The sequence below is a fragment of the Phoenix dactylifera genome, chromosome 1, assembly GCF_051530095.1.
Source record: "Phoenix dactylifera cultivar Ajwa chromosome 1, Ajwa_hap1_PhDact_Kaust_v1.1, whole genome shotgun sequence".
NCBI lineage: Eukaryota > Viridiplantae > Streptophyta > Magnoliopsida > Arecales > Arecaceae > Phoenix > Phoenix dactylifera.
Window position 1 is genome coordinate 34,330,459 of NC_143190.1, and position 15,919 is coordinate 34,346,377.

The following is a 15,919-nucleotide window of genomic DNA, read 5'->3' on the forward strand; positions in this document are numbered from 1 at the left end:
AAAATAAAGTATTTCATAGACGATATACTCAAAATCAGTCATAAAGCAATGCATGCTCAATCATGCAAGTGCATAAATATGATAATGCAATTCATATAAAAATGTTGCCATCTATCCATGCTTTATAAATCCTACTCTTAGATGGATGTGCTGCTATGGTCACTATAATCCCGTGACAAAGCCGTATTCGTAGTCGACGAGTTTTATAACTCATTCATATTCATTACCAACTTTAACCCGTTGGCAGAGGGCCGTATTCGTTGGATGCTAGGTCCAGAGTATCGACTGGCCTCTATTTCTAGAAACGGACATAACTATCTGAGAGTTCATAAATCATACATTCATAAATAGGTTGGAAAATAATAAATGACATCGTATAATTTAAAAAAAGGTATAATCATGCCACAAATATCATTTCCATTCAATCTATCATAATCATGATTCATATCCAATCCCAGATTCATGAAGAAATGCTATTTAATCAAATTTATGAATCACATGCAATCATATGCTTGATCTAATTTTGAGAAAATATATCATATCAAATACAATTTCATAAATTCATATTTATAATTAAATAGTGATTAGAAATTAATAAGATTTGTGCCAGGGTTACTTACCTCAGATCGCTTGCAAAATCCTAATCTCAACCAACGAATGCTCTGTACCTATCAAATGATTAAAAATAAATTATCCACTATTTTTTAACTAATTCTAACTTAAAACTCCGAAATGGGTTTGAATGAACCTCAAGTCCAGGTCGGCCAATTTGGCTAGAAACTACTTATCATGTAGAGAGAGAAGAGGTACACCCTAAAAGTGACTTCTCTCTCTCTTAATTATTTTGTTCATCTATTTTAATATCTATATTATTTTTTTATTTTATTCATCTATTTTAATATCTATATTATTTTTTTATTTTTTTTATATTTTTTCTTTTCCTTTTTCTTCTCTTCTTCCTTCTCTCCTAAACCTTTTCTTGACTCCTCTTTTCCTTCCCCCCTTCTTCTCTTGCGAAGGGAGGAGGGCAAGCTCGGAAGGGGCTGGGCCGCGGCCAATGCCTGCGACTGGGCCTGCGACCTGCGCCTGCGGCCGAGCCAAGGTTGGCGGATCCCGCGACATCCATGGTCGCCCCCTGCAACACCGGCAACACTCGCGGCCACACACGGGCGAGTCCCCTCTTTTTCTTTATTTTCTTCTTTTCTTCATCTCCCCCCCTCCTTTCTTTTCCGTAAAACAAGAGAGGAAAAAAAGGGCGAGAGTTCGCCCCCCTTAAGAGTAGGGGAGAGGAAAGGGGGCCTCCGTACTGTGGCCAAAGACAGCGGCGCGGAGGATTGACCAAGGTGAGTGGTCTTCCCCCCCCCCCCCCCCCCCCCCTCCTCTTTCTTCTTCTTCCTCTTCCTTTTCTTTTCTTTTATTTCGTTATCATATGGTAGAAGGAAACACGGATTAATGTTTACCTTGCTATGGGAAGTAGCTGCGATGACCCCTGCTCTGGCGCCTCAGTTCTGGTTCAGAGAATCCTCTTTGAGGAAGAGGAAGGAGAACGGTGAGAGATCTAGAAATAGGAAGATTTCAGAGGCAGTGGTAACTACTTTAGCGGCCGGGCAGCTGTGCCTTCCTTCTGCCCGGCAGCTGTCCCCCCCTTCGTTCTCTCCGAAGCAGGAGGTGGTGGCCTCTAGATGGACTGCCGACCTTGGTCCAGGTCGGCCCATCTGGTGGCCTTGGCCTAGTAGTCACATTATTTTCTTCTTAAAAAAAAAATCATCCTCAAAATTTACATACCTGAGTTTTTAAAAAGTTGTGGATGCGTCGCACGTATTTCCTCTTCAAGTTCATATGTGGCCTCTCTCTCTAAGTGGTTGCTCCACTGCACTTTTACATAGAAAATGGTGCGACGCCTCAAAACTTGTTTCTTACGATGAATGATGTGTAGAGAAAACTTTTCATAAGTCAAATCTCTATCTATGTGACTGCACCACATGACTGGGTGGCTCATATTGCACCACATGACTGGAATCTGATATGTATTTCCGCAGAAGAGAAACATGGAAGACGTTGTATACACTGGACAACTCTGGTGGCAAGGCCAATGTGTAAGCAGCCTCTCCTACCATGGTTAGAATCTTAAAGGGGCCAATGTAGCGAAGACTTAGCTTACAATGTCTCCCAAATCTCATGACACCTTTCGAGGGCGAAACTTTTAAAGAATACAAAGTCACCCTCTTGAAATTTCATTTCTCTTCTTTTCTTGTTTGCCCAACTTTTCTATCTATTCTGAGCTGCCTTAGCCTTTCTCTGATTAGTAAAATTTTCTTTCTCGCACTTTGAACCAACTCAGAATCCAATAATTTCTTCTCTCCAACAACATCCCAATGTAGAGGAGACAGGCATTTTCTTCCATACAGGGCTTCAAAAGATACTCTCTGAATGCTAGAGTGATAACTATTATTATAAGCAAAATCCAACAGAGCTATATGATCATCCTACCAACCTCCAAGGTCAATTGTACATGTCCTCAGCATATCCTCCAGAGTCTAGATCATCCTCTCTGACTGACTATCAGTATGAGGGTGATAAGCAGTGCTGAGTCTCAATTCAGTGCCCATAACATTCTGAAAACTTCTCCAAAATTTAGATACAAACCGTGGGTCTCGATAGATACAATGCTCACCGATACCCCATGTAGGTGCATGATCTCATCAATATACCTCTATGCCAGCCTATCAAGTAAAGTGCCATCCCTAAAGGGTAAAAAGTGAGCTGACTTTGTGAGGTATTCAATAATCACCCACACTGCATCATTTTTCTTTGTTGTCCTTGGAAGCCTAGTAACAAAATCTATAGTAATATACTCCCATTTTCATTCTGATATCTCTAGTGGCTCCAACAAATCGGCAGGCCTCTAATGTTCGGCTTTTACCTACTGATATACCAAGCACTGAGCTACAAATCTGACTATCTCATTTTTCATGTCATTTCACCAAAAATGCTCCCTTAAATCTCTATACATCTTAGTGCTACCAGGATGAATAAAGAATCGGGACTGGTGAGCTTCCTCCAAAATCTCTTTCTTCAAATCAACATCTTTTGGTACCCACAATCTACTGCCAAATCATAGAGTACAATCTGGGTAAATCCTAAGTTCAAGTTGCAAACCTCTTTCTGCATCTTTTTTGAGCTGATACATTTGTGCATCTGTCTATTAGGCAGTCTTTATTTTCTCTATCAAGGTGGGTTATACCATCAAATTAGTCAGCATACTCTCAGTATTCTTGGTAGTCACCTCAATCAGCATCATGTGGAGCTCTTTCAAAATTTGCTTTCGAGTGGTGAGCAAAGCTATTGTGCCCACTGCTGACTTCCTACTGAGAGCATCTGCCACTACATTAGCCTTTCCTAAATGATATTTAATACTTAAATCATAATCTTTCAACAGTTCAAGTCATCTCTACCTCATGTTTAGCTCCTGCTGAGTAAATATATACTTCAGGCTTTTGTGATCAGTGAATACCTCATATGGCTCCTCATGCAGGTAGTGTCGCTAAATCTTTAAAACAAAGACTACCATTGCCAATTTCAAATCATGTAACAGATAGTTTTGTTCATAGAGCTTCAGCTATCTAGAGGCATAAGCCACCACTTTATCATTTTGCATCAGTACACAGCCCAACTCTTTCTTGGAGGCATCACTATAGATGGTGAAACCCCCAGTACTAAATGACAAAGTGAGAATAGGAGCAAATACTAATCTTCGCTTTAACTTCTGATAGCAAACATTGGTCACAATCCTCACCCCATTCAAATTTTACTCGTTTCTAGGTTAAATAAATTAAAGGAGTAGCTATTCGAAAAAATCCTTCCACAAACCTTCTATAGTACCCAGCCAAATCCAAAAAGCTTTTGATCTCAGTCATATTTGTAGGACGAGGCCATTCCACTACTGCTTCTATTTTCTTGGGATCCACTAATACCCCTTCCTTGAAAATCACATGCCCGAGGAATGTGATGCTGTCCAATTAGAACTCACATTTTTTCAGCTTAGCATATATTCTCTACTTCTGTAGAGTCTGCAGCACCATCCTTAAGTGATCTTTATGTTATTCTTTGCTCTTAAAATAGATCAGTATGTCATCTATAAAAACAATGACGAAATGATCTAAGAACTATCTAAAGACCCTGTTCATTAGATCCATAAAGGCAGTTGGTGCATTGGTTAGTCTGAATGGCATAACCAAAAATTCATAATGCCCATACTTGGTCTGAAATGCTATCTTGGGCACATCCTCAGATTGAATTTTCAACTGATGATAACTAGACCGCAAATCTATTTTAGAAAAAAACTTGGACACCTTGAAATTGGTCAAACAGATCATCAATTCGAGGCAAGGGATATTTATTCTTTATGGTTACCTTGTTTAGCTCCTTATAATCAATGCATGTCTGCATGCTTCCATCTTTCTTCTTTACAAATAAAACAGGAGCTCCCCATGGAGAAACACTTGAGCGGATGAATTTCTTTTCTAGAAGTTCCTGTAGCTGAACTTTCAATTCTCTCATCTCTGTAGAGGCCATCTGGTAAGGAGCTTTGGAGATTGGTCCAACACCCGGTATGAGATCAATTTTGAAATCAATCTCTCGATCAGGTAGGTCCTCTAAAAAACATCTGGATATTCCCTCACAATAGCAATATCATTTGGCCTTATTTCTTTTTGACTGTCAAACCACATAGGCTGATAAGCCTGACACCCCTTTTTTTACGCCTTTCTTGCACTCATAGCAGAAATAATGTGCAACGAGGGCTTCATGGTGGGTGCATCACCTTGGTAGAAGAATTCCAGTTCATTAGGTATTTAGAACACTACCTTTTTGCCATAGCAGCCAATATGAGCATGATACTCGAACAACCAATTCATCGCAAGAATAACATCAAAGTTATGCATATCTAATTGTATCAGGTCTGCTATCAACTCTTTGTCTCCTATCTAAATTATGCAATTCTTAAAAACAGAATCGACCACTACTGTTTTCTTGAGAGGAGTAGCAACATGCAGTGGCTCATCTAACTTATCAGACATATGATTCAAAGATGTAGAGAACTTTGAGAATATAAATGAATGAGTAGAGCTAGAATCAAACAGAGCAAAAGCATCTACAACATTAATAGAGATCGTACCTACTACTACTCTGTCACTGGCACTAGCATTCTGTTGTGTCAGTGCAAAGACCCGTGCACCTTCTCTCTACCTCTGGTCAGTTGGCCAAGATGGTGCAGTGTCATTCTTCCTTCTGTTCAAACAGTCCTGTGCCAAATGCACCGATTGTCCACAAGTGAAGCAAACTCTTATTCTCTTCAGACAAGGTCTAGTATGAAACTTACCACAGTAGTGATAAGCTTCAAATTTTTTCTTCTTATTTGGAGGGCCTCCAAAGTTCCTTGGCCGGTTAATCTGATTCCCTGATATCCTGGGCCTCTTCTGGTCACCCATTTCTTTTTCTGATCTAATTAGTTCAACTTCAACCTTCAGAGCTCTTCCTAGTACATCCTTGTAACTGGTGAAAATTTGAGCTAACAACTAGGATCGAATCTTATATCTCAAGCCCTGCTCAAATCTGTTGGCCTTGCTCTTATTGACCTCCATACGTTGAGGACAGAATCGGCCTAATTCATTAAACTTGTTGGCATACTCCAGCACTGTCATGTTATCCAATTGCCTCAAAGACAAAAACTCATTCTCCCTTAATAACCTCACTAACTCAAGAAAGTACTAATCATAGAATACGTCCTTGAATTTGAAAGTGAATCCTAGGTTCTTCGGTGTTAAGCATGCTGTTTTTTTTTTTAAAAAAACCATGGCTGAACCTGATCGGGTTGCCTACATACCCCTTCATAAGGGGGATCAAGCCATACATAGTTCTTTTTAAGTTTTAAAATGCAGCGGAAAAATCGAATCAAACAATTTAATTCATGCATGCTTACAAGATCAAATCTAGAAATCAGCACCTTAAGAACACATAGGATAATGCCGGAATCGTTTAAACAATTATGCTAAAACTTTCATGCATGATTAACTATCAGATCTGAAACTTAAGAACTCTATTTCGATTAATCTCCGAATATCCATCGAATGGATTCTGGAGATAATTCCGTGAGGAGCCCCAAAGGAGGGTAAAACCTCGGGGAATCAGACCTAGACCCTGACTCCAAAATAAAATATTGATGTGGGATAAATACCTTTTATGATGAAAGAAACTTATGGATCTGATCCTTGACTTCGCAGCCACGCACACGAATGGCCTCTATGAGAAGTACACGCGAAGCCCTAGGTAGATCGTCTTCCGCAGGAGTGCTAGCTCGCGCAGGAACGCAGCAATGGCTGAAGCTTTCTCCTTCTAAACACTCAACTTTGATTGTTCTTCAAGGAGATGGAGGATGGACGTGAGGAAGAAGGAGAAGAAGGGATGGAGGCCCTCAGCGAATTTTTTCAGAATTTTTTGAAACCTCTAAATATGGATATGTTGAACCCAAGGCATGGGGGTCTTTTATAGCCAAAAGATCCCCCCACGTATCACACCTAATTTAGCCAACTAATTTGGCTGATAAAATTCCCAAAAAATTCTGGTGGTTTGACAGCTAAGAGGAGATAAACATATCCAAATTTCGTTCATTTTGGGTCCCTAAAAGATAGGAATTCATGCGTCCAAAATTCAGCCGCAGACCACCCTATTTCATGCACCATGCAATCCCTACAAATTAGGAAATTCATCTAAATCTTTCTAGAAAGATTTAAGGCGCCATTTTTATAGGAATTATAGCCCCACGCCTCCTCTCTTCTCACGCCAATTTTTGGCCAAAAATAAAGAGGATAGGCATAGAAAATATTGGGAATAAATTAAGGTATCATTCTTCTCCAAGAAGATAAGGATGGGTTCCTAAAATTTAGGGATTCTTCTCCTTATCCAATTCTGATTATTTGGACTCATAATCCTCATCAAATAAGGTCTTCTAATTGATTTGGATCAAGCCCAATCCAATTGGGTCAAGTCCCATCAATTGGGTCAAGCTCAATCTACTAGGGTCGAACCCAATCCAATTAGGTCAAACCCTGATGCAACCCAAATTGAATCTTATTCAATTTGGCTCAACCTAAGCTTAATTACTCAATCAAATTGAGTTCATTAGCAATCTAATTGCTAATTAATCCTCAAATAATTTAATAATTATTTTAATGCAACTTTTGCTTAGGATAATTTGTCAATCGAATTGACCAAATTACCCCTGAATGATTCTTAATCATTAATCAGCCATTTGATCAACCTAGAAACTTCTATGCGTGTGACCTCATAGGTTCGAACCTAAGCCAGTAGTATAGGAACGTCTTCCTATACTAATCGATGTGACCATCTAGCAATGGTACCCGATGTCCGGATAGGCCGAATATATGCGAAGCAAATATTCTGGAACCCTGGACTATGGTTACTGTATAATTCAATCCCTTTGACTCCTAATGCCAGGATGATTTAGAGCTCACAGTCAACCCTATAATTAGTACATCCATTATGTGATTAACTTTAGATATCCCGTGACTCCTCACTGAGATTACCCTGGCCAAGGTTTTGCTAAATTAATCACAAGACATTATCTCCTGTTTGCAGGAGGGGTCAATTCCATCTCGACTCACAACCGACTACGCAAGTACTTGACTGCACCCAGTGACCTTCCGTCACTGAATTAGAAATTCAGGTAGTCCGGTACCAAAGTACAGTGAGTTGCTTGCTAGTCACAGGTTGCGATCTCAGGTCAGAGGGCCAAACTTATACCCATATCCACTCGGAACATCTCTCGACAGTAGATCGTTCCGGAATTGGTCACGTTCAGTGAAATGTACTCCTACACTTCACCTGTATGGCATACCAGTGTCTCCACACTCCTTGGTTAAGAGGACAACCAACGTATATGTCACACAACGGCCTAATCTCGATAATGTTGTCGTCTTAGTAACAACATATCATTTGGTCGCGAACAAGTTTAAGGACTCAAAGATAAATCCTCCTTTATCATAACATAAGTCCTAAGGACTTCATCATATAAGAGTTCATTTGAAGATGAAATGATGAATAATGCCAAATAATACTTTATTAATTTGTCAATTCATTTACAAAATTCAATCATCAATATGCTGACGATTGACATTTAGGATACAATTCCCAACAACTCCCACTTAGCCTAGAGCCAATCGGCACAGTATCTAATACTGTTGACCCCCTAATGGATTTTGATGAATACAAAACACTAGAGTATAATTCCATTTATCTTAACAATTTACTTGAGAATTTTAGGTGTTTAATTAAGAATATTGTTAAGAAATGTCTAGGCAAGTTCTCATAATTTTTATGAATTTATTGAAGAATTTTTTAAGTTGAAGAAAACAGATCAGGGACAGCCGAGACGTCTCCGGTTTGTCCCAGAGACGTCTCTAGCACAAACAGGAAGAACTGGCACGTCGGGAGACGTCCCCGGCACCTGGCGAGGCGTCTCGCAGGGTCGGAGTCGACTCTCTCAGTAGCGGAGTCGACTCTCTCAGTGGCGGCAGAAAGGCTGATTTGAAGAGATGCGCGCGAGCCGTCTCCACAGGACGAGGAGTCGTCCCCGCAAGTAAAAAGCAGACTTCCCGAGTCGTCCCCGAGGTAGCGGAGTCGGCTCTCTCAGGGTATTCCAGAGGATGTCTTTTTCAGTGATAAGGCAGCGGAGACGTCCCCTGAAAGAGCGGAGTCGACTCTCTCAGAGAATTCCAGAAGACATGTTTTTCGGAGATATAACGGCGGAGTCGTCCCCAAGGCAGCGGAGTCGTCCCCATGCAAAAAGCGCAAAGAAGCCGAGACGTCCCCGTAAAGTGCCGAGGCGACCCTCTCAGAAAAACAGAAAAATAAGGATTCAAACCGTTCATCATCGGAGTCGCCCCCGTAAAGCGCCGAGTCGACCCCAAACATCGTCAAAAGTAAAATCTTACAGCCGAGACGTCTCGCGATGAAGCGGAGACGTCTCCGGAGCGCTTGGGACGCGACTGACAACTTTTGCAGGTTTGGTTTGAATTTCAAATCTCTTTAACTTTATCTCTAACGGCTATATTTGCTTTTTGGGCTATAAAAGGGAGCTCTTAAGTGCTTTCCAACAACTTCTCAAAAAAAAACCCAACACAAGATCATTCAAGAGAGAAGAAAGAAAAAGAGGTTCAAGGGAGTTAGTGCATTCAAGTAAAGAAATCAAGTGCTTTCAAGCTTTCCAAGTGATTTCGTGCTCAACTACTCTCTTCCGCTAGGCATTCAAAGCTCACATTCAAGCCAACCCGATCCATATCGGAAGAACCACCATTTCCCACGCTTCCAACGGCTAAAAGGGTTCTTCCGGGTTTCATTGTTTATCATTGTTATATTTGCTTATTTAGAGCTTTCAAATTTTTTGTAAAACTTTTTCAATATTGTGCTTGTTCCAGTCAAGGGACTTGGAACAAGAAAAAGGCGTCCCAAGCCTAGGTGAAATTGGGGGTTTTAGGGTTCGTTGTTAGCCCGGTGTAAAACAACGAGTTGGGTAGTGCACTCGCAAAACTACCGTACTATAATCTTGGATTATAGTGGAAATTCCCAAAGGTGCTTTGGGAAGTGGATGTAGGAGCAGTGGAAGCTCCGAACCACTATAAAAGCTTGTGTTTGCGATTGTCTGTTTTCATACCTTTATTTTTACTTTAGCTCATACATTTGTGTGTTTTATTAGACAAAAAATTTTAAAACACCCAATTCACCCCCCTCTTGGGTGACCATCTCTGGGCAACAAGTGGTATTAGAGCGGGTGCTCTGTATATTTCTTGAAGACCTAACCGTCTTAGATAAAGATCTAGATGGCAACACCCTTCAACAATGTTCCTACTGAGGGGCAGGCAACCAATAGACCTCCACTCTTCAATGGGACAAATTATACCTATTGGAAGACTAGAATGAGGATCTTTATTCAAGCACAAGATTATGCCTTGTGGAGGGTTATAGTTAAGGGACCACAAGAACCATCTCACATGGTTAATGGCATTCAAGTTCCCAAACCTGAGGAGGATTGGGATGAGAATGATAATAGGATGGTTCAACTCAACTCTAGAGCCATGAACTCATTATTTTGTGCTCTAGATGTGAATGAGTTCAATAGAGTTTCAACCTGTACTTCTGCCAAGAAAATATGGGATAGACTTGAAGTTATCCACGAGGGTACAAATCAAGTCAAAGAATCTAAAGTGAACATTCTAGTTCACAAATATGAGCTATTTAAGATGGAACCCAATGAAACCATCACATGCATGTTCACACGTTTCACCGACATAATAAATGGTTTAAAGAGTTTGGATAAATCTTATACTAATCAAGAACTTGTGAGCAAAATTCTCAGGTCTTTGCCGAAAGCTTGGGAAGCGAAGGTCACGGCGATTGTAGAAGCCAAAGACCTCAACACATTGGCACTCGAACAGCTATTGGGCTCATTGATGACGCATGAGCTGACAATGAAGCAACATGAAGAAGATGCGCCAAAGAAGAAGACAATCGCACTCAAGGCTACTTCGAGTGTGTGTGAAGAAGAAAGTAGTGAGAGTGAAGAAGAAAGCGAAGATGAGGACTTGGGTTTAATAGTAAGAAAATTTAAGGAATTCATGAGAAGAAAGAAACCCTTCCCAAGAAAGAAGTTTGGAGGGAGAAATGATTGGGAAAAGGAAAAAGAAAAAGAAAGAGACCCAATCATATGCTATGATTGCAAGAGACCGGGACACATTCGTTCCGAATGCCCTCAACAAAAGAAGCACTTTGGAAAGAAGAAGAAGAAGGCATTGAAAGCAACGTGGGATGATAGTGACACATCCTCCTCCGAGGAAGAGAAGGAAGAAACCGCCAACTTGTGCTTCATGGCATTCGAAGATGACGAGGTATGTCAAAACTCAACTATAAATTTTACTTTAGAAGAATTGTATGAAGCTTTTCAAGAACTTATGAGTGATTGTAGTATGTTAGGAGCAAAGAATAAAGAATTAAAAGCCTCCAATCTAAAACTAAAGGATAATATTAAAAATCTATTGATTGAGAAAGAGAGCGTTGAAAATGTTAACACCATTGATCTAGAAAATAAAAATTCAAAACTTAGCATTGAAAATTAAACGGCAAAAACACTAATTAAGGAATTAAATCTAAAAGTAAAATCCCTACTCGATAATAATACCTCACTTGCACAACATGTTGAATCCCTTAAAAAGGATAAGGAAGAACTAGTTAAAGAAAATTTGAATCTTAAGAATGAGGTACATAAGTACAAACCAATTGTTGAAACATTTACACAAAGCTCTGAAAAATTAAGTCTTATTCTTTCAAATCAAAGAGCTGTTTTTAATAAAGCCGGATTAGGATATAAAACTAACAAGCAACAAAAGTATCTAAAGAATTTCTTTGTGAAAGCAAAAGATGTCAAAACTGAAAAACCTACATGCTTTCATTGTGGAAAAAGTGGACATAAAGCTTACTCTTGTATTCAAAGAAAGATCCAAACAAACAAGAGTACATTTGTAAAAGCTAAAAACATAACTAAAGTATGGGTGCCTAAGGGAACCAACTACACTAACCACGAAGGACCCAAGAAAACTTGGGTACCTAAGAGCTTCACATGATCATTTTGCAGGTATGCCTTGCAGCCGAGAATAAAAAGAGAATGTGGTATCTTGATAGTGGTTGCTCAAGGCATATGACCGGTGACAAGAGTCTCTTCGTCACCTTGAAATCAAAAGAAGGAGGAGTAGTCACATTTGGAGACAATGCAAAAGGTCAAATCATTAGTGTTGGTAAAATCTCCATATCACCCTCCTCATTTATTGACAATGTATTGTTAGTTAATGGACTAAAACATAATTTATTAAGTATAAGTCAATTTTGTGACAAGGGTTTTAAAGTGTCATTTGAATCTTCACTATGCATAATTAGTAGTCCAGTTGACAATGAGATCATACTTACGGGACATAGGCATGGAAATATCTACATGGTAGATCTTGATGATCTCATCATGAAGGATGGCCAATGTCTTGTAGCCATGGATCCCAAAGTTAATGAGACTAGTTGGTTATGGCATCGTAGGTTAGGGCATGCTAGCATGGATTTAATTTCTAAATTGATTACAAAAGATCTAGTCAAAGGACTACCAAAAATAGACTTTGAAAAGAACAAAATTTGTGCTGCATGCCAATTAGAGAAACAAACAAGAAGTTCTTTCAAGTCTAAGAACATAGTCTCAACATCAAAACCCCTAGAACTAATTCACATGGATTTGTTTGGACCCACTAGAACTGCTAGTCTAGGGGGTAAGAAATTTGGTCTTGTAATTGTTGATGATTTTTCACGTTTTACATGGGTTTCATTTCTTGCACATAAAGATGAGTCCTTTCCCGCTTTTATCAAGTTTCATAATAGAATTTCGAATGAACTCAATCTTAAACTAAAAGCAATTAGGAGTGATCATGGTACCGAGTTTGAAAATCAGCACTTTGAAAAGTTTTGTGACGAAAATGGTATCAATCACAATTTCTCGGCCCCTAGGACACCCCAACAAAATGGGATGGTAGAAAGGAAGAATCGCACACTAGCAGATATGGCTCGTACCATGTTGTGCGAATCGGATCTACCAAAATACTTTTGGGCTGAAGCAATAAATACTGCATGTCACATTTTAAACCGTGCATTAGTTAGATCTATTTTAAAGAAAACACCCTATGAGTTAATGAAAAATAAGAAGCCCAATATAAGCTACTTTCATGTGTTCGGTTGTAGGTGTTTTATTTTAAACAATGGAAAGGACAATCTAAGTAAATTTAGTGCCAAATCAGATGAGGGGATCTTCTTAGGTTATTCCTCATCTAGTAGAGCATACAGGGTCTTCAACAAGAGAACTCTCGTTGTTGAAGAATCCATACATGTTGTCTTTGATGAAGCTAATGGAGATTCTTCTAGAAAAGAAGAAGATAATGATGCAGGTATACTTGAAGACAGAATGAAGGAGTTCTCCATACAAGACAAACAACTTGAGGATGAAGTCAAGGAAGATACAATTCAGCAAGATGAAGAAGATCAACCCCAAGCAACAAATCAAGATCTTCCGAGGGAATGGAGGTATGCACATGGTCATCCAAGGGATCTAATCCTTGGTGATCCCTCGCAAGGGGTAAGAACAAGATCCTCTCTAAGAAATACTAGTAATTATCTTGCTTTCGTTTCACAAATAGACAACATGTGATATTCTACAAATTTAGACAACATGTGATATTCTGAAAATTTGATGGATCAGGTACTAACAAACTGTAGAAAACACTTGTGAACTTGAGTAGTGCACCTAAAACTCAGGCGGTGCCCTGTTGTGGTGGAGGTATTAGTACTCTGAGAAAGTCATGCGATTTGATGCACACTACACTTTTATATTTCCTTGCTTTGACAGTTGCCATGCTTGAAAATATATATCAATTAATTACATGTGTATTAGCTTAGGATTTATTTCATATTTTTAATCTCATGTCATACCATTCATGATGTTTGTGGGTAACGTCCCTGAAAACCCTCACGAGACAACACTCGTCCACTAGGGTAACCTAGGGGTTTAACGGCTTGTTGCACGTGCTAAGTGCAATCGTGATTCCTACGAAAGTGAGTACATATCTTAGTTTTATATCTTTAGCTTCAATAAAAAGTCATAGGTTAAACCATACCTTTTGCACTCTCATTCTATTATCTGCTCATTAATTGCTAGAGACTAGCAATAAGCTAGTTGGAGGGTGTGATGAGAGCACAAAAGTGCGATCTATACATCACTTAAATTAGTATTATTGCTAACAAATAATGATAAAATTGCCGCATTAATATTATATTTTTGTGGGGTGCAGGTGATCGGAAATCAAAGCTAAAATGCACATTGGGTTCAAAAAAATGCATCACTATAGGTGACCAGCCAACCGCATGGGACGACCCCAGTTGCACACTAAAAGGAGGTCAAGTTCAGCGGTCCACTTCGTCGCAGCTTCATTTTCCCTTCCCAGCATCTCGTGCGACCCAGCTTCTTCTGCATCTTAGCCCAAGCACCAGCAGTCCGTCTTCTTCGCTTGTGAAGCCATCTTGCACCCGAGTTCCAGCCACATCAGCTCCTACGTGTTCCAATCCATCTCAAGCTCATCCGGGTGCAGCCCAACATCCCGTGAGCAGTCTCCGTGTCCCAGGTTCTCCCAGTTCTCAGCAGTCCACGCACCCCAGCATCCCGTGAAGCTTCCGAGTCCATCCTCCCACGCGTCCCAAGCTTCACCGCGTCCGAAGATCCCGGCATCTCCCGATTCCAACGTCCGCGTCCACACTTCTTCCTCCCAGCCGTCCGCGTGCAAATCTTCCGCGAAGATCCCGCATCCACAGCACAAATCCAGCTTCCGTCTTCCTCGCAGCCTCCCGGATTCGCAATCATCCGAGTTCATCCATCCGTGTCCGCCCGCTTCTTCCGCCTCTCAGCCTCTCCGCGTCCGGGATACTCGGTAGCCAGCATGAGAGGAGCATCCCGTGTGATCAGGGGGTCCATCAAGAGATATAAAGGGCTCTCGGTTGGCAAACGAAGGGGGAGAGCCCTCATTCGAAAACAAGTCCCCATTCAAAGAAAAAAACAGAGAGAGGAAACAAGGGAGGCCCGGTTTCCGAAAAGAAAAGAAAAAAAAAAAAGAAGAAAGAAAATGAAAGGGGGATTAATGTGGGAAATGGAAGGCTAAAGTCCTAGGGAGGGTGATGGAGGAACCTTTGATGTATTGCTCTTTGAAGTAAACTCTAAACTTTTGCTTTCAATGATTTATATTTCTTGACATGTTCTTGATCCATGCGTAGTTTAATTAGAACATGCATCACTCAACAATTTCTAAGGTTTTCTTAAAAATTCTAGACAGCTCCTAACTGGGTTGAAGAGGACACCTAAGCCTCCAATCCGGTCTATTAACCTTAGTCGACCAGGTAAGCTCCCAGGTAAGTGGAGGGGTCACGATGCGTGTAGCAAAGGTCCCACTTAAAACCCACTTTTCTCGAACAGAAACTGTCTCCCTTCAATCACTTAGAGGGACAAAGCTTGCCTAGACATCGACCAGGGCCATAGAGCGAAATTGGTGCAACTTTCAGTGGTCTTCGTCCTATTGAGCTCGAATATCCTTAAGGGCCAATGTCTAGTTGATTTTAATTAGGCTTAGGATATTTATGCACTGGGATGATTTTTGGGCTAAGGACGAGTGATGAAATCCCGACCTTATCTTGTTAATGGGTTCAGCCCTTAGATTATTTTATGCAAATGCTTTATACTATATGCAACAATCAAGAAAATTTTAACATTTTATGTCATGACATTAAATTGCATTTGAATAGTTGATCAAGCAAACTAGCTAAAAAAAATTTTTTTTTTCTTTTTATTTATTTATTTTTTTATTTTTTTATTATTTTAATTAATAAATTTTTTTTTAATTTTTTTTAAACAAGAGTAAAATTCTAATGTAGGAAAAATAGGACTAGTATGAGCAAAACAGGAAAATTAATTTAAATACTCACGGCCGGAGTTCGTTCACTCAGGGAATCCAAAAATGTGATCTTGATCTTCCTCGTTACTGGTCCTGCTTGTGTCGCCCTTGAATCTGAAAAGATTTGAAATTTCAGCTGTGTTAAAAAAAAAGAAAAATTGAAGAACTAAAAATAAAGAGTTGAAATTTTCAGCCTTGTTCTCGTTCGCACGTTGCAAATCCCCGGCAACGGCGCCAAAAACTTGCTACAATTTTAATCTTGCTCTTTTTAAAAGGAAAATTAAATGTAGAATACCCCAAGTATAGGGTGTAGCAAAGTAATATTC